We start from the raw sequence: 18,746 nt of genomic DNA, 5'->3' as shown, positions 1-18,746 counted from the left end.
CCAGCCACGCCCACGAAGCGCACAAGCCACGCTCTATCTTTCTTGGACATGGTTTCCATCTCAAACATCCACTAGGCATGTCAAGAGCAAACTGATAAATGTGAGCCAGTACTCACTACGCTCGCTTAGAATCCTGGCACACTACTGAGCAGAACTGTATTTGCGCTCCATTGTTTCCAAGTAACCATTCCTAGACACATTTAAACTCCAGTGTTCACAGAAGTAAGAAATTGTGTGTTCTCCATTCACTCAAATAACGCAATTTTCTCATTGTTCTATTTTGATTTCCATGTTAGATCAGGACAGTATTTATGGTCTAAGAAAATTAGGGTGAATAAAAGGTCAGCCTACAGTTAGACGTGGTGGTGGAAAATATTCTGGCGGGCAAAGTTCGCAGAGTGTGTTGCAATCACTCCTTAAAACTCTGGAAAACTAATGCTTAAAAACTTTATAGAAATTAAGGCACTTATTAGCAAGGCCTGTTGACAGAGACGACTGGGTGGAAATAAACCATTTCCCTAAAATACCATGGGTTCTCCTGCTGCAGTCGCCTGCCATCTAGTGGATGTATTACAATCTAGCCAAGAGTTGCTTTATTTAAAATCAACTGTACTGGTTGAATAATCCAGTGTTGCCTTTGAAGAAGAACAGAGGTCTGTGTTCTAGTTGGCATACCCCCAGAATGAAGCCCATCTTGTTTACAAGGAGTCTTGAACAGTCTGTCTCCACTTGCTTCTTTCTCTGTTACTGTGACAAAACACTGACCAAAATCAACATCAAAGGAGGAATGATTTCCTTCGTCTTATAGCTACCAGGTCACAACCCATCGCTGAGGGAAGTCAGGGAAGGAGCTCAAGGCAGAAGCCTAGCAGCAGTAACTGATGCAGAGACCGTGGAGGGACACTGCTGTCAGACTCGCGTCCTAGGCAACCACCTGTGGTATACAACCCAGGACTACCTGGCCAGGGTGGCACCATCTACAGTGAATGAGGCCCACACACATACCCATACACCAATCTGTTGGAGGAAATTCCTCAAATGAGATTTCCTCTTCTCAAGTGTCTCTCATTTGTCACATCTACAAAAACTAACCACCCCAGTCCTTACAGAGAATTGTGAAAAACATATCATTTTTGCTCTTAAATTCACTAAAAACCAAGTCCCATTTTAAATGTGAGTCAAAGTAAAAGAGAATTACTAAAATTCATTCTGTTTATGTTTCTTCTGTACCAATTCAGTAATTTTCTTTCTTTTTTTGTTCTGTTTGTTTTGTTTTGTTTTGTTTTATTGTTTTGTTTTGTTTTGTTTTGTTTTTTCCAAGACAGTGTTTCTCTATATAGCCTTGGTTGTCCTGGAACTCACTCTGTAGACCAGGCTGGCCTCGAACTCAGAAATCCACCTGCCTCTGCCTCCCAAGTGCTGGGATTAAAGGCATGTGCCCCACGCCCGGCTAAGTTTTTTGAGATATGTCTTATTCTTCTTGCTCTTCCTCTTGCTCTTCCCCTCCCCCTCCCCTCCTCCTTCCCCTCCCCCCTCCTCCCCCTCTCTGTTCAGGTCCTAGGCTCATTTTCTAAATGATTCATTTAGGTTTTTGACTTGTTTTTTAAGTTCCTTATATATTCTGGATATTACTCCTCTGCCAGGCGCCTAGCTGGCAGGGATTCCCTCCCATGCTGTGGGCTTCCTCTTCACTCAGCTGCTTGTTTCTTTAACTTGGATTTTTAGTTTTATGAAGTCCCACTTATCCATTTTGTCCCTAATTCTTGAGCAAATGGACTCCTGCTCAGAGGGCTCTTCCCTGCACCTATGACACATATGTTGTCCTACACCTACGGTGGATACAACCCTGCCTACGTTCCTACGCTGTGTTGCATACAACGCTGCCTGTGTTTTCTCCCAGCAGTTTCGGTGTTCCAGGTTTCATGCTTAGGTCTTGGATGCACTTGGAATCAGGTTTTGTGCATGGTGATAGCTCCAGCGTTCAGCTCGCTCTTCTGGACGTGCGCATCCAGTGTTCCTTCCCAGCACCATCTGTTGAAGATGCTCTTTCTTTTCTCCAGCATGTGTTTTTTGGCATCTTGGTCATATATTAAATGAAGTTCCATATCCTCTGTTTGAGTTTTCTATTTTTGTTCCATTGGACTATATATCCATTTCTGTGCAAGGACCATGCTGTTTTATTTCTGTAACTGAGTATTATATCTTGAGATCTGGAATTGTAATTCTCCCAAAACTGTTCTTTTTGCTCAGGATTATTTTGTTATTCAGGATCTTTTGTAATTCCATATGAATCACAACAATGACCAGCATAGCAAAGCTACCCTAAGGATGAAGCAACAAATGGAGACCATCACAGAAAAATCACAACCAACCAATATGCAAAGCTGTGGAGCCAGTGCCAACTGATCCATCGGCCACACAAGTCCTGCACCTAAGGCTCAGGGAATATTGCAGAAGAGGAGACAGAAGGATTGTAAAAGACTGAGTTTGCTGTGAGATTGTGTACCTTAGAAATGTTAGAAGCTCCGCCCTTGAAGTCTCACCAACATGACTGCCTAAACATGACCTGAACAAGGACAGCACATAAGTGGACATGCTGACATGGACTGGGGAAGCTCAAGAGGTCTCCGCTGTAGACAAAGACCTGGGCATCTAAGGAATCCTGAGAGTGGGAGAAATACTCTTCCCTGTGAGTGAGCACAGCTGCTTATCCAATGCCAGGGGTCAGCCTTGAAAATACACACACAAGGAACATGATTCAGACTGAGCAGGTTTCATGTATGCATTCAGGGTTGTATGTTCAACAACTAATTCTAAAAGAGGCTATACATTTCAAAGAGATTAGGGAGAGGTATGTGGGAGAGTTTGGAGGGAAGAAAGACAAGGGGGAATAATATAATAATTATCTCAGAAAAATGTTTATATGTAAAGCTGAAAATACAACCTTCCTCCTTTCAAAAGTAAGACGTACACAATTCAAAAGAGTTTACATGTTCTGCTCTATTGATAAGATGTAGAATGCAGATTTACTGCCTGTTGTCCCTGTCTGTTGTGCTCACTCTTCTCATGCATTTGGCAACTGGAAGCTACTGGGGATTTATAAGCCAACAAGTGGTTTGGAAGCTTCAGCAGTGAGCAGGGTTGTGGTGGCTCATGCCTGTGATACCAGTACACAAGAGGCTGAGGCAGGAAACTTTGAATTTGAGGCTACACTAGGCTATAAAGTGAGACCTTACCTTAGGAAAGAAAAGAAAAGAAAAGAAAAGAAAAGAAAAGAAAAGAAAAGAAAAGAAAAGAAAAGAAAGGGGAGGGGAGGGGAGGGNCCTGGAACTCACTCTGTAGACCAGGCTGGCCTCGAACTCAGAAATCCACCTGCCTCTGCCTCCCAAGTGCTGGGATTAAAGGCATGTGCCACCACTGCCAGGCTCAATAAATTCTTTTACATATCCCACTTTAATTGGAATATTTTTGACCCCCAAAAATCATTGAATAAACAATTACCTATTAACCAACTTTCAAGACAGATGTTAAAGGAATACAAAATGTAAGAGATACACTCTTAGATTTTTATAATGTAGTCAGAAAGGAAAAAAATCCAAATAAAGAGGTGGCTCCCTGTGTGGTCCAAAGGAAAGGTTTCTGCCCATGGAATTGTCAGTGTTTACAAGTTACACTTGGGCTGTATTTGACAATAACCCCCAGCCCTAACAACAATGAACAGTTTTGTTCCAGGTGGAATGATTAATATCTCAATATGAAGGGGAGGGAGAGATGAATGTAGAATGAGAAGACTCACAGGAGTGGCATCCCAAGTAAGCCTGACCTTGGACCACGGGGTCCGCTGAGCGGGATCTGCAACACCAGGAAGGTCTTCGTGAAAGTGTCCGTTACATTGTCCACACCATCTCAGCACACAGGCTCACCTTGTTTGCCCCGTGTTGAGCAACCTTGGCAGACTGTGCATGGAAATAAATGCTGCTTGGAACTGAATTCCAAGAGCACACCTGTAAGCTTTGTTCAAGAGTGAGCTGCGTTCATGAGCCCCACTCTTCCCAGCAGGTAGTCCACTTGCTGAAGGGCAGGACCAAGCAGCTCTTTGGAGACTTAGTCTTCCCTCTAGGGAACCAGTGTACCCCCACCCACACACACTCTCTAGTCAAAGGCTCAACACTAGTCCCTTACTTTCCACAAGCAACTTTTTGTTACCTTAAAAATTAAACAATTTTTTAATCTCACCTTAGCAAGAATTTTAATGTACTTTAAAACAATTCTTCCTATAGTCATTTTTTTCTGTTTCTATATGCCTGTCCATTGACTTTCAGGCACATCTTTGATAATAATTAATAATTAAAATACCATTTGTTTTGTATATAGCATGCAGTGTGTGTTGTTTATTTGTTTGTTTGTTTGTTTCAGGTAATCTTAAAGCCCTATAAGACCCTTGTTATCTCATAGTTATAGCCAAAAAAAGCTGCTGTATAGAGCAAGTGTACAATTTGCCTTATATACAAAGTAGCAATAAAAATGACTTTAGGCCATTCTTATTTCAAATCTTATACAGTACATACCCTGTGGCTTGTTTTCTTTGGACTCTACTGTCTTCTACTCATATTTGCCTCTTACTGAAATAGTGGATGTCAAAGTTGGAAAGTGACAATCTGTCCCAAGTCACATCCAGCCATCCATAAGCCAATTAAAAGCAGAAAGCAGAAAGGGGGGGGGGGGACTTGTTCAACGCAGCCACATTAGGAAGAGTGACAAAGAGATCCAGTAAATCCCTCGAGTCTGGCTTTGGTCTTCAGGGTCCTGAGATAATATCAAATGTCAAATATGATAGGGAGCCAAGGATAGCGGTCCTGATCCAAATGTGGTCCTGCTCACCATCGACCCATCACTGTCTGGGCTTCAGTCTCATCCTGTAAGGTAATCTGACAAGTGGTTAAAACCATGGAAAAAATCTCTCTCTGGGAAACAAGTTCCCTCTCTGACGGGAGCCTTTTCCTTTCTCCCAGCAAGAGATTCATGGGGAAATCCTCACTTCCTTGGGGTACACTGTCTCAATAGTCTGATGCTCAGATTGAGAGACGTGTTGTCTCTTTAGAATATCTTCATCTGCCAAGTCGTTTACAGTAGTGTCTGTGTATGTTCCTCATGACTCAGAACCTTGATTTAATCAATGAATTAGATATGGAAAAAAAGTCCTTTTTGGTCAAGGAATGCAACTTCCTGCCAAGAACAGAACTTTGGTCTATAAAGCTTTCATTGCTCCCGACGCATTTCTAATAGGTATCACATTTTCTTGTTTTAGACCCTCTGTGAAACCATTCCCACCGATATTGACGATTGCCACTTAACTCTATAAAATGTTACCGTCTCCCGTCTCAGCCTCCCCCGGCTATATTTTCTTATCCTCCAACTTCTCTGCTTAGCAAACGTTCTTTGCCTTTGAGGCAGTCATCTCTCACAGCTAAGTTCCATTCAACCACAGAGGAGGCACAAGGTTCACAAAGACATTTTGCCACCAGTGAGAGATCATGGCAAGCACTGAAACCTAGTGATGCTATTGGAGTGCCTGCCTGGTGCTCACATTTCCTGGAAAAGGTCTGGGTAGGTCCAGTTTCACCGGATAGAGTTCTAGCTGGGCTTCTGAAACAACATACATCAGTGAACGACTCCTAGAGAACAAAAGTTGTGGCTCTTATTAAGGGTCTCCTAAGCATTAAAGAAACTATATCCTTGGGTCACGGTCATGCAGATGACAGTGAGAACTAATTTTTTTACATGGTCTCAAACTCACTCTACATAGCTGGAAGGCGTCAAAACTCAAGGCTCTCATGTGGAACAAAATAAAAGTCAGTGTCTACCACCAAGCTCTCCCAGTTAGGCAGAAGATTTTCACAAAGGTATTAAATATTTAGAAGGTCTTATTCCAACTCATTGTAAAAACTAGCCTTTAGACACTCTGATTCCAAATCTAATAAATGAAATATGGGGTAAAATCTTTAACATTTAAGGCCTTCCCAGTAATGCTCAACACATACTTTCACTAAACTTCAAAGAGATTTGGGGTACATTTAAGTAGTTATGTTCTGTATGGAAACAGTAGAGGAGACTATGCCAAGCCAGATCCAGAAGAAGAGCAGTGACTGCCGGTGCTCCATCAGAGGGAGGTAGAGCTCGCACCCAAGGGCCTTCTGTATTGAAGATCCATTTTGCAACTGACAAAAGTTTAAAGGTTTTCCTAAAGCAAGATGCAAGGATAAAGGTGGGAGAACATACAACAGATGCAAAAAACCACTGAGAATCTGAAAAGGCCCAGCTTACAGTGGCTAAGAACACAGGTTCACAGCCCTGAGTCCAAGTCCTGACTCTGAAAACTACCAATATCTGGGTTATTAACAGGAGTCTAGGTGAGGGGTTATTTGCAAAGAACACTTCTGATATGGTATAACCTCCTTGTCTCAAACCATTTCCCCATCACCCTTTCTATCACCAGATTGCACCATTGGCTTAAGCAGTGCTTAAGGAAATTTTAAATTCGAAGCATCTTTATCACATAAACAAAGTTCAAGCCGGCCACCCTGTCCACCTTCCCAGCCAACCCACACTCACAGTTCATTCCTTAAGCCAATCAGAACTTCCCTGGTCATGATTGCCTTGTACATTTCTCCTCATAGTCAACACGGTGACAGAATGGAAGAAAACTAAGACTCGGGAATCCCTGACGCAAACTCTAGCTCTCCAACTCACTGCAGAATTGCAAGCGTGGCACTCTGCTCCTTGAGTCTCATTTCCTCCTAAAATAAAGTCAGTGCCTCTGACAGCCTCTCAGAACCTTCGGCACTAATATCTTTCCAAATTTCCCCAGACCACTCTCATGCTAAAGCCTACTGTACTGGTGTGATCCTTAGCTTATCGATGAAAAGAAAAAATTACTCAGCAAAGCCAATTAACTCAGCCAGCATCATACATTATAACTTAAAAGAAAATTATTTTATACTCTCCCAGAAAATTTTTCAACCAAGGTAGAATAGATAGAAAACAATGTTATTGTTCAATAATCATTAGGCAAGAATGTAGCCTGCTTCACTGGCAGTCCACAGAGATGGAAAAAAAGACAGAAAAATCAATCACTCTGAGACACGCCAAGCTAGCACAACTCATTTCCACTCGTGTTTCCAAGAGAAGCCCTTAAGAAGACTTGACACTACCTTCTGTCAAATACCCTATGCCACCTGGTACATAAGATGGACACCTATGTTTGCTAATTTGATCTACCCAAATTAAAAATAGGTGTTTGTCTCGTGTCCTGAGAGGTGATTCTTCAGCAAAGTGAATGCTGATGCTAGGGGTGCGCTCTCTCAGAGCAATTAGAGATCTGTCTTCCTCATCAATTGCATTCCTGGTAGGCATAAAACTGGTAATAAGTTATTTCCCCTTTATAAAAAGATTTATGTATACTTCAAAAGCAATGATAAGAATTTATGAGTACAAAATTTCCAAGAAATATTTATAGAAGTCTCTAGTTTCTTATATTTATACCATACATATTATACATACCATAAATACCACACATACCATACATACCATACATATACTATACATATCATACATACCATAGCATAGCAATTCTTGGCCTACAGACAATTCCTAACCCCTACCTCACACTGCGCAACCCCATGTGTCTTAGAGTCCAAATTTCCCTCTTAAAGGAAAAAGTAATTGTTGAATTAGGGATTACTTTTACCAACATCAGAGTTTGGAGACCCCCACTGGCATTGTCCAGGTTCCTGTGTCTCTTACCAGTGAATTGTGGAGACACACAGTTACAATAAAGGGGATAGTTCATATTAAAAGAGGAAGACAGATGAGTTTGGAATTGCACCACCGCTGGATCCTGGTCCTCCTCCAAAAGAGAGAGGAAAGGGGTCTTTATGATAGTGAATGAAAGAAGAAATAAAAAATGAAAGGACATGACTGCTCCTACATTTGGTGCAAGAGAGAGTTTATCATAGATAAAGGGAGACCGGAAGACGTCTGTGAGAGTACAGTGTGGACAACACCAGACTGAGCCAAGCCATGTGAGGAGAGGGGGGAGGAGGAAGAAGAGGGGCTGCCAACCAAGACAGACAGCCTGGGCCAAGAGACTGATCAAGAGAGCAGATAACCAAGACAGGTAACCAAAAGGGCTGGATTCCATAGGGAAGGGCAGCCCAGCCCAGCCCCTGCTGCAGAGGTTTAGGGTCAGGGGCTGGATACGCCAGTCAGGAGGACCCTGTAGCTGAGGGGTGCAGAGAGAACCTATTGACCAGCATCTGCCTTGATTTGTTAAATGGGCACCTCAGCTATATGTCCCAGATTTGAAACCTAACAGATAGTTTATGGGCAAGCTACCTATGATGTCCCTTTTCTGCACAGGCTGTGCATCCTCTGTGTAGACAACGCCTAAAAAGGATTCCAGTTCACTGCTACCACCTTCCTTTATGTGTTAACCTCCACAGTCAAGTCTTCCACTCCCTTTCCTGGTCTACCTCGGCACTCTAATAAAATTTCACCTGATGCCACTTTAAAGCCTGCATCATTTCCATATGTTACAGTCTAAGGTAGGGAAGGACATACCTTCAGAAGGACACAATTCAACTTATAGCAATTACCCATGTCTTTGTATGTAAGAGGAATCCTAACTTAATTAAGCTATCATTATTTAAGGGTCTTTGTAAATCACAACAGATAGACAATCCTAACTCTGGCAGAATCTAGTCACAAAAAAAGAAGCCCCAAATTCTTTCACTAATCAAATGCACATCTGCCCCCTGGTGTCCACTAATAATATCACTTGTCCTTTCTACCTGATCCACATCTGATCTTGAGGTCTTTGTTTATAATTTTACCTCTTTCCCTACCTGATATCCAAAGCTGTTTCTAAAAGAAAAATAAAAGTGCATATTTTTTAATTAAAGATAAAGGTTCTAACCCAAATTTGCCAGGTGTTGTAACTTAAAGTTGATGTATTTCCTTCAGAATGCAATCAAGTTATCAATGCTACTATATCACTAAGGTTACTTTCTTGGATCTTTTTCTAGGAAGAAACAAACGAGATATGGAGAATTTTATTTTGTAAAGATCATATCCAGAACATTATTAATATAAAATCCATTTTTAAAAAATTAAAATGGACTCACATCCACCAGTCTATGAGCACACAAACTGACTCAGAAAGTTATAAAGGGGGAAAGGACAGAAGAATTGGAAGTGTGGGGAAAGTAAGAATTGATCTGGGAGGAGTTGAGGGGAGAAGGAACTTAAGTATGATCAAAATACATGGAATGCATGTATGTGATCCCAAAAATGATTACTAAAATTATCATATCAAAACATAATATGGAAAATTGATTTAGACTCCTAAAATATTTAAATTTTCTAGAATCTATTACTAAATCAAGTATTAAAATCCTGAACATGCCATAACAGTACCACAAAAAGCCCCTTTGTTTCAGCACCATAATAATTCCAAACTGCCTGAGGCAGACTTGATTTCTCTGCTAACACTGCAAAGTTGTTGGACAAAACACGTGCCAGGACAGAAGACTTAACAACTAAAAACCAAAGCAGATCTGTGGATAGAAAACACATTTGCAAGATGACCTTAAGGGAACCGTCTATTTAGCTAAAATTTCTTAATGCTTAAAGAATATTCTTCCAAAGATCCAAAGTATTATTTTAAAAAAATACTAAATTCACACTATGTATCTTTGATTAGAACCAAACTGGCATACGTAACTAAATTTGATATTTCCTCCAGAAACCACATATCCAAAATGCTCAGGGATATTAGTCAACAACACATGAGCACATTAGTCACCACGCACACTTGGGCAGATATGGTGAAAGCAGGTAACCCCCAGATTGCAAAATGGTGATTACAGCTACTGCTGTTTCTGTTGCTGTTGTTGTTTTGTTTAACAAAATCAGCAGAAAATAGACCAGGCCTCATCTACTTAGGGCACCAAGTTGTTCTCTGTATATTAGACTTATCCTGAGTCTCAGAAAGGCAAAGATTTTCAATTTGGATTCTTAAAATTTCAGATCAAGATAAGAAAAGTAATGTAAGAATCTCAATTTTAACAAGCACCTCAAGCAATCAGCTAAATATAGCCATTATATGGTATTTATACATAAACACTTCAATCTTACAAGCTACAGAATACACTTTATTTGTAACAAGGAGCCGGACCGTGGATCTCATCCCCAGAGGAGTGGGAGGCTGTTACAATGCATCAAATACTTCCTTCTCCATATATTATGCAGTTGGACCACAGATAGAATAGAAAAACTAGCAATTTTTTTCATTTGTATTACATACATTTATTCATTCATTCATTCACTCACTCATTTATGGGTTGCATCCATGTGGAATGAAGATACAGCCATAGAACAACAAATCCGCAAAGTGGAATCTCTTCTGCCCACTACATTGGTCCTAGCAATAAAATGTATGTCCTCATGCTTGGCCACAAGCTCCTTTATCACTTGAGCTATCTTGCCAGCCCCATGTAGTGATTTCTCTTTCCTAATATTCTTAACTGGTTCAGAAGGAAATTTAGGCCACTTCTGCCAGAAAAGGTCCTGTAAAGCTGAGCAACTAAGATGTGTAACTTCACAGACTACAGAGTTCAGGGAGGTCTTCCAGCTGATTCTAACAGGTGATGGTAAAATACTGTACAGCCAATTTGGGGACATGATGAGGGCCCTAGGTCAGAGCACTTACCAACACCAAGGTGCTCAAGTTCCTGGAGAACCCCGAGTGATGAGATGGATGTGAAGGTGCTGGACTTTGAGCACTTCCTGTCCAGGGTGCACACTGGGGCCACAAACAAGGGCCAGGGATCTTATGAGGATCAGGTTGAAGGCCTTCATGTACTTGACAAGGATGGAAATGGCACAATCATGGGTGGTGAAATCTGTCATGTCCCTGTTTGGATGAGATGACAGAGGACGAAGTAGGGATGCTAGTGACAGGGCATGAGGACAGAAAATGGTTGTACCAACTACAAAGAGCTTGTCTGTGTCTGGATGGTGCTGAATGGGGGAGGATATTTCCATATCTCCAGCCCATGCCCTGCCAGGTGTCAAATTTCTATGTAGCGACCCCAGAGGCTTCCTAGGGTTCCTTCCCACAGCACCTTGCAATCTACCAGCACATCCAACCTCTAATGTCTTCACCAAATAAATCTGTTCCCTTATTCCAAAAAGAGAAGACGAGGAGGAGGTGGTGGTGGAGGTGGAGGAAGAAGAGGAGGAGGAAGGAAGAAAGGAAGGAATGATGGATGGACGGATGGAAGAAGGAAGGAAGGAAGGAAGGAAGGAAGGAAGGAAGGAAGGAAGGAAGGAAGGAAGGAAGGAAGGAAGGAAACAGAAAAAGAGTGAACTTTAAATCTAGTATGCTCATTGAAATGATCTTGCTACAATAATTTAACCAATCAAAGGAATGCATCTGTGTATAGTAACTCAAACCCCAGCCCGATCCAGAGAAACCATCCAGTGACCTAGAACATTGACCCCTGTACCCCATGAGCTTTGAAATTCCCATAGAGAAGGCCTTTAAACCCTCTATTCTGACCATTAATTTTCTTTAAAATCACTATAGTGTTTTGGTTTTGGCTTACTCCAAAAGCACTTCAATAACTTGCTCTCCCTGAAGTTAAAATTCTATATCTAAACTTGTTTGGAAGAATGTATTGGTTATTTTTCTCATTGCTGTTAGAAAAAGCTACTTAAGGTTTATTTTGGCCCTGGTTTGAGGGTACAGTCTCTGATGACAGGAAAAGCACAGTGGGGATGCAGCTCTGGATATGACAGAAGGAACAGGAGTGTTCTGACTCTGAACACTGAGTCCACAGTCAGAAAGAGAGTCATAAGTTCAGGATCCCAGACTAGGGCATGCTGCCCCCACATTCAGGATGTCTGCCCTCCTTGTTAAACCTCTCTGGAAACATTTTCACAGATAGAGTATCTCCTGGGCAAGTCTACATACCAGCAAGATACCATCAACAAGCTGAAATAGCACCGTTGGGAAAGGCTTATACTGAAAATTAACCATCACCAAGAATGTGGCAGAAGATGGCAGGAAGATTCCGATCCCTTTGGTTTAAACAAAACTTTACTGATCGAGAAACTGTACTGAAAGATGTCAACTGTAACATCGAAAACTTTACCAACCAGGCAAGTGTTCAATATTTATGAACCTTGATATTAGAACATGAAGAAACACAAATTCTGCAAAAGAAGACAGTATATTCCGAAGTTTAAATCCATAAGTATCAAAAACAACAACAACAGCTAAGCTTTGAGATTTTGATTCATTTTTGAAAGATGAACAAAATTGAGTTGCTGTATACTTCTGTTAGAGTAAATGCGACCATATACCCTTTAAAAAGGAAATAATTAGAAAGAGAATATCCAGGTTATGGCATCTTGTCCATGGCAAATGCTGGGACAAACACAAATGGTTCCCAGTTTTTCATCTGTACTGCAAGGTCTGAGTGGTTGGATAATGAACATGTGATCATTGGGAAGGTGAAAGAAAGCATGAGCATCATAGAAACCATGGAGTGTTTTGGATTCAGGAATGGCAATACTAGCAAGAAGATCACCACTGCCCTCTCTGGGCAGCTCTAATACTTTGACTTGAGGGCATATTACCCATCCAACCATTCCCTCTGTAGCTCAGGAAAGTGCTCCCTCAACCCCCATCTGCTCTCAAAACCCAGTAACCTCTACTCTCACTGAAGTTTAGTGGTTCCACATTTTCCTTATTCCCTTCAAGTCTAACTGGATTGCAGAGTCAACTTTATGAATAAAAACTAAATAAGATATAGAAAATAAATTGATGATAGATAGATAGATAGATAGATAGATAGATAGATAGATAGATAGATTATATAGATGATATAAATAAATATACAAATGGCAGACACCACTCAAAAGTGACAAGCTGGTGGTACCTTCTATGTCACCAATGGATTTTAAGCCATGGAAGTGGGTTTTACTGATCTATATAGTCACACTTGTACTCGGGTATTCACATAGACATATTTATTCAGTCTCCAGCACACAACTGCACAGAGCACCATGAAAGTAGTATCTTACTGTTTTAAATTCTGGAATATGATATAATTGTCAAAAATAATTGGAAAATGACAGTGTTCCATATCTTTACATTTTTAACATATAGCATATAGTATATTTAATGTATATTCAGTGTATATTTAATCATTATGTTTAAGTAGAGAAAGGGCAGGATTCTCTACTTAAGACAGAAAACTAGTTTTAGGGTAATTTATAGATAGAGAATTATTCTATTTAAATTTCTGGAATATAAAACTTCTTTCAAAAATAGAAGCTGAGTCAAATAATACTCATGAGATAGTCTCATTTTTGGAATCTATAGTGAGAAAAGAAAAATACTTTGCTTACAAGAAACCCTCCCATTTGGTCAAACACCCCAGTAATGTTATAAGTCCTAGTACCTTGGACTCTTTAAATAAATAAAATTATAATGATAAACCCGTTTCAGGGACATTTCTGGTGCTGGGCTGGAAGAGAAAAACAGGTGATACAAAGATGGGTCTTTTCTTTGGCCAAAAATAATGTGTGGTGTGGATAGATAATTTTTAAATTAATTTCAAAAAATGAGTAACTATGAAAAAACAGAACTATATGTTATGCTCTTAGGACAAAATGTAAACAAAGGGGAATTTATATTCTAATGAAAGACAGGGGCCAGAAATCTCTCTCTCTCTTTCTCTCTCTCTCTCTCTCTCTCTCTCTCTCTCTCTCTCTCTCTCTCTCTCTCCTTCTAGTCAAGGGGGAAATGAACTATCCCAAAGCAGTGCTGGCTTACATACTGTCCACAAATGTCTCATTTGGGACCAGTCTAGGAGTGATGTGGGGAAGTTAGACTCTTTTATTTGAGTTTGGCCCAAATAAGAACATACATGATGAAGCTGTTACCACATCTGTACTCCAGCGACATAAGTGGCCCTGAGTCAGAATATGACAAGCACCAGTGGATATTAGAGACTTGCCATCTTGAAAAGGACCTTAAGATCAGTGCGTGGTTTTTCCTTCCTCCTTGTTAAAAAGGAGAGTATATAAATTATGTGTGACAGTATGACTTCATGGCAAAATTTACCCTGACACTATTCTATAATACATGAAGAAGTATTTTATTTATTACCCTAAATCATATGTAGTTCTCACCACTTCCATAGCATCTTAATAGGAATTGACTGTCATTGCCAACAGAAGCAACTTGTCATCCTAGGTTCAAAAGACTAGTTATATCTTGCTAAGAGATCATGTGCTGTCTCACCTAGGATTTATGTCTTGCACAGAATGGACATTTTCTCATAAAGACACATTCTAATTACCTCTTGCTGTTATTAGATTCATTGTTACCATCTTAAAGTTCGAACCAGTAACAACTTATGTAGCAAATGCACCATGAGATTTTAATTCACATATGGAGACAAAGAGAACAGACTATTACTGCTCAATTTATTGATATTGCTATACTTCCCAGAGGTTTGGGGTATAACATTATAAGCACACACAACTGGAAATGGTTTCTACAACTTATTTTGCTACTGGTTAAAATTTTGTGCTTAACCCTTGACCTACATTTAAAGAAGCTGAGGTTGCAGAACATCCCGGACACCACACAGAAAAAGGAAACCAGGGCTTGAAAGTGAGGATGCAAACATGGATGTACCATATGTGGGTCGTGCTTCTATCCACACTTACTGAAGCATGAGAAATATATTTGTGGGAAGAACACTGTTGTCTGTCCAGTGACTTGTTCCTGTTCTTCCTTGTAGACTGAGTGTAATGAAAGAAGACATCACTGATGTTATTGTCACTTTCCAGTGGAGGCAGCAGGATTCTATAAGAGAAAAATCCCAGTGACAGTTCCTATCTATCAGAAACAAGGGGGATAAACTCTCATAAAGGACAGGAGGGCAACATGGCAATAAGAATTACTCAAAACAAGGCATACTTTGCAGTACTGAGTCACCATTGCCTTAAGAGTGAAACAGCTAGAAAGCCTTCTAAAACCATACTAAAAACATCACCAGAAAATACCCCAGTTTGAAGACTAGAAACCTATGTATTGGAGTGTTGACACTCATGCTAATTCCAGACCTTGCTTGGTGAGTTTGCAGACCTACTACCTCTTGACTAATGGGCAAACCAAGTCTCTTTGAGAACGAATTCTCCAGCATTGTCACAAAGAATATATATATATACCAAATCTTGCCAAAATGATCAATGAAATTTGTGACAGTAACAGAGTATTTGAAAAAACTAAATATTTTCAATTTTTCAGAAATTGTTAGACATTGGAAAATGACATTACATAAAGCAAATGAAATAAACTTAATATTTTCAATCTTCTCATATTACAAATAAAGAAATTAAATTTCTGAGGAGGTTAAATGATTTTAGTCCATGATCAGAAAATGACAAGGCAAAAACTGAAATTTGCTAGAACAGTATATATGGCCTTACTTAAAATGGAACTAAGTGAATGGTGATTAGGAATTTCAAATTAGTGACTTATCAATTAAAATAAATGTCTCTTTCCTCTTTTACTTCACCCCTAAGTGTGTTTAGTGCTTGGTGGCTGACCATACACACTATCCTGATATATTAGTTAAATTTGTTGATCTGGCCAATCACCATGTGCTTGTTTCTTCTGACTTTTTCCCTTAAACTAGCAAATAGTATGTTAACTCCTCTGTCTATCTATCTATCTATTTATCTATCTCTTACATTAGAAGCCAGAAGAGATCTTTATTTCTTGTCTTTACCATTATTACTTTGAATGTCAAGGAAAAAAATGGTCAAGGCAAAATAAGTACAGAATTTCCAACTGGATATTTAAAGAAATGACAAGTGAAATGAATGGTGGATGTTTTAGTGGGAAGGCAGAGAGGATTTTCATATTCTAGATGATCCCAATCCCTAGATGTGGTGGTTTGAATATGGTTGGCCAAGGAGTGGCATCATTAAGAGGTGTGGCCTTGTTGGAAGAAGTGTGGCACTGTGGTAGTGGGCTTTGAGACCACCAGATGCCTGGGAAACAGACTTCTTCTGTTGGCCTTTGGGTTAAGATGTAGAACTCTTAGTTCCTTCAGTGCCATGCCTGCCTGGATGCTGCTATGCTTCCTGCCATGATGATAATGGACTGAACCTCAGAACTTATAAGCCAGCCCCAATTAAATGTTATCCTTTATAGGAGCTGCCTTGGTCACAGTGTCCCTTCACAGCCATGGAAACCCTAAGACACCAGCTATGCTATTCCACTGGAAGAAACCCAATATAATCTAAATATGAACATTCTAAAGAGCATGAAAGTTAAAAGCTTACTTTAAAAGAGAAATGAGTATGAATCAGAAAACTGAATTATTATAATCAAGTGTATAAGTCAGCTTTGAATTTCTTCATACTAGAAGTACACTGTGCCACAGACCCCACCTATAAGTCAGCTTTGGAAACAAAACACTGTAGTGCAATGCCAATTTTGCTCAGTCACAGGTGCTCTGGAAGATGTAGTCCCTCTTGAAATTGCTGGAATTTTTAGGTATCAGATCAAGGTCACCATGACTGAATTTGACTTTGGCATATCTAATAATGAGATTAAAATCATAGATTCAAAACAAACAATCATAATAAGTACAAGCAATGCTTACGCAGGAATTTTTTTTTAAAAAAGAAAAGACTTAGAAACAAGTTCTTAGGCATCTCTTTCTTCAATCACTGGATTATAGATGCTGCTCAAAGAGAAGCCAAGATGGCAAACTAGGACCAGAACCATAAAAGCCCCTAATTAAACCCAACTTTAGGTGACCAAAGAGAATGGTACTTACATTAATTACTCTTTTTCAGACCACTCTCTTGGAAAACAAGATGATGTAAGAAAACACCAAATTATTTGAAGTTCAGTTCCAAACAAAGGGATCATTAGCTATGTATGTAAACTTGGCTTATCTTCTCTAAACCCATTTGGACAATGGGAAAGGCACTGCCACCCTTCTTTTCTGCTATTATGAACATGAAATAAACCACCTAGATCTTTCAGAAAATGTGCAGCATCTCATAACAATCCAGTGAATGACAGCCCCTGCTAGCAATACATCCTCAGCTCCTTTCATTAGAAGCAGCAGACTGGCTGCCAGCACACCATGGGACAGCCAAAGCAAAGAGTGAAAGTAAACCAGATATTTTTCTGATGGGCTTCCCATTGAATGTGACTCATGGTTTTGCTCCTTAGCCTTCTGTATCTTCACTTTGCTCTGATATTTAGTATTTTAACTATAACGTGCCATGGGGAATTTCCTATTCTTGTCCACTTGGTGTTCTATGTGATGGTTATATCTGCAGGTTTTCCTTCATTTGAAAGTTTTCTAGTATGACCTGTTGAAGATCTTGCCTGTGCCTTGATCTGAGAGTCTTGCAATTCACCTATGCATATAATTCGAAGTTTCTGTGTTTCCATGGTGCTCCATACCTCCTTCATTTCTCTTTCATGTGCTTTTTAAAGGACTTCGTATTCTTTGCATGAGTGATTCAACTCCTCTCATTTATTGGGATTTAAGTTTCTTCTTCGGGGTATGTCATAACACATATAAATAGATGTTTTAGTTCCAAAGAGGCTCTTTGCTGCTTTGTACATTTCAGTAGGTAGCCAGCCACCCACAAAGCTCTAATGAAAGCATTATGCAAGAGTCTCCCTGACTCAGCTTGTTTTCACTGAGGTAGCTGTTCTCATTCACCGTCACGAAAACTGAGTACAACAGAGACCTTTCCCGTCCTAACTTGACAGTGTGATGTCACAGCTAGTCTCATGCAAAGGAGGTAGGAGATCTTTATAGGGCTCCAAGAAAGTATCAACCCTTCCCAGTTGAGAAATAGTATACTCTGGGCAGTAATAAATCTGTCTCTACCCAACCAAACCCCAAAAGGCCAAGTTAAAAGGTCTATAAACCAATAGTAATCAATATTTAATAAGCACTGTGGGCCTGTTTAGAAATAATTCTTTGGGGTGATTCCAATCTTAGTTGTCAGCAGTCTAGTCCCCTAGCAAAACACCAAACACAATTCAGCAGTGGCAGTCCAGTCTAAACACCAAACACAAATCAGCAGTGGCAGTCCAGTCTGAACACCAAACACAAATCAGCAGTGGCAGTCCAGTCTGAACACCAAACACAAATCAGCANAAACACAAATCAGCAGTGGCAGTCCAGTCTGAACACCAAACACAAATCAGCAGTGGCAGTCCAGTCTGAACACCAAACACAAATCAGCAGTGGCAATCCAGTCTGAACACCAAACACAAATCAGTAGCAACAGCTCAATCTAGAAGAAACTGTGAGACTTTATCAATCAGCACGAATCTGCAAAAGCAGAGGAGCAACCAAAACACCACCAGAAGTTCTTTGGTGCATTTTTCTCTATGAAATCATGGCAAGCAAATATCATTTTAAAAAAAAATGCAAGATAAAAACAATGCAAGAGTATCATCAGTGAAGACCAACAATGATCAGCAAAGAGTTTCAAGGTGAACCAATGCAAAAGCATTGTCCACTGCCTCTTGGGTTATCTTTATACTCTTTCCAAACATCATGGGCCTCTCAAACATCTGCACCAGCAAAACATCACATGCCCTTTCACCAGGCAACTTC

The 18,746-nt window shown here is 40.1% G+C and overlaps 1 pseudogene; it reads left to right on the top strand.

Annotated features, from left to right (window-relative positions):
• Window positions 1-11,145, top strand: part of LOC110328393 — a 181,841-nt pseudogene extending 170,696 nt beyond the window's left edge.
• The last annotated feature ends 7,601 nt before the right edge of the window (window positions 11,146-18,746 follow it).

This window comes from Mus pahari, chromosome 10, assembly GCF_900095145.1.
Source record: "Mus pahari chromosome 10, PAHARI_EIJ_v1.1, whole genome shotgun sequence".
Classification (NCBI taxonomy): Eukaryota; Metazoa; Chordata; class Mammalia; order Rodentia; family Muridae; genus Mus; species Mus pahari.
The sequence above is the reverse complement of the archived record's forward strand: the minus strand, read 5'-3'. Positions and strand labels throughout refer to the sequence as shown.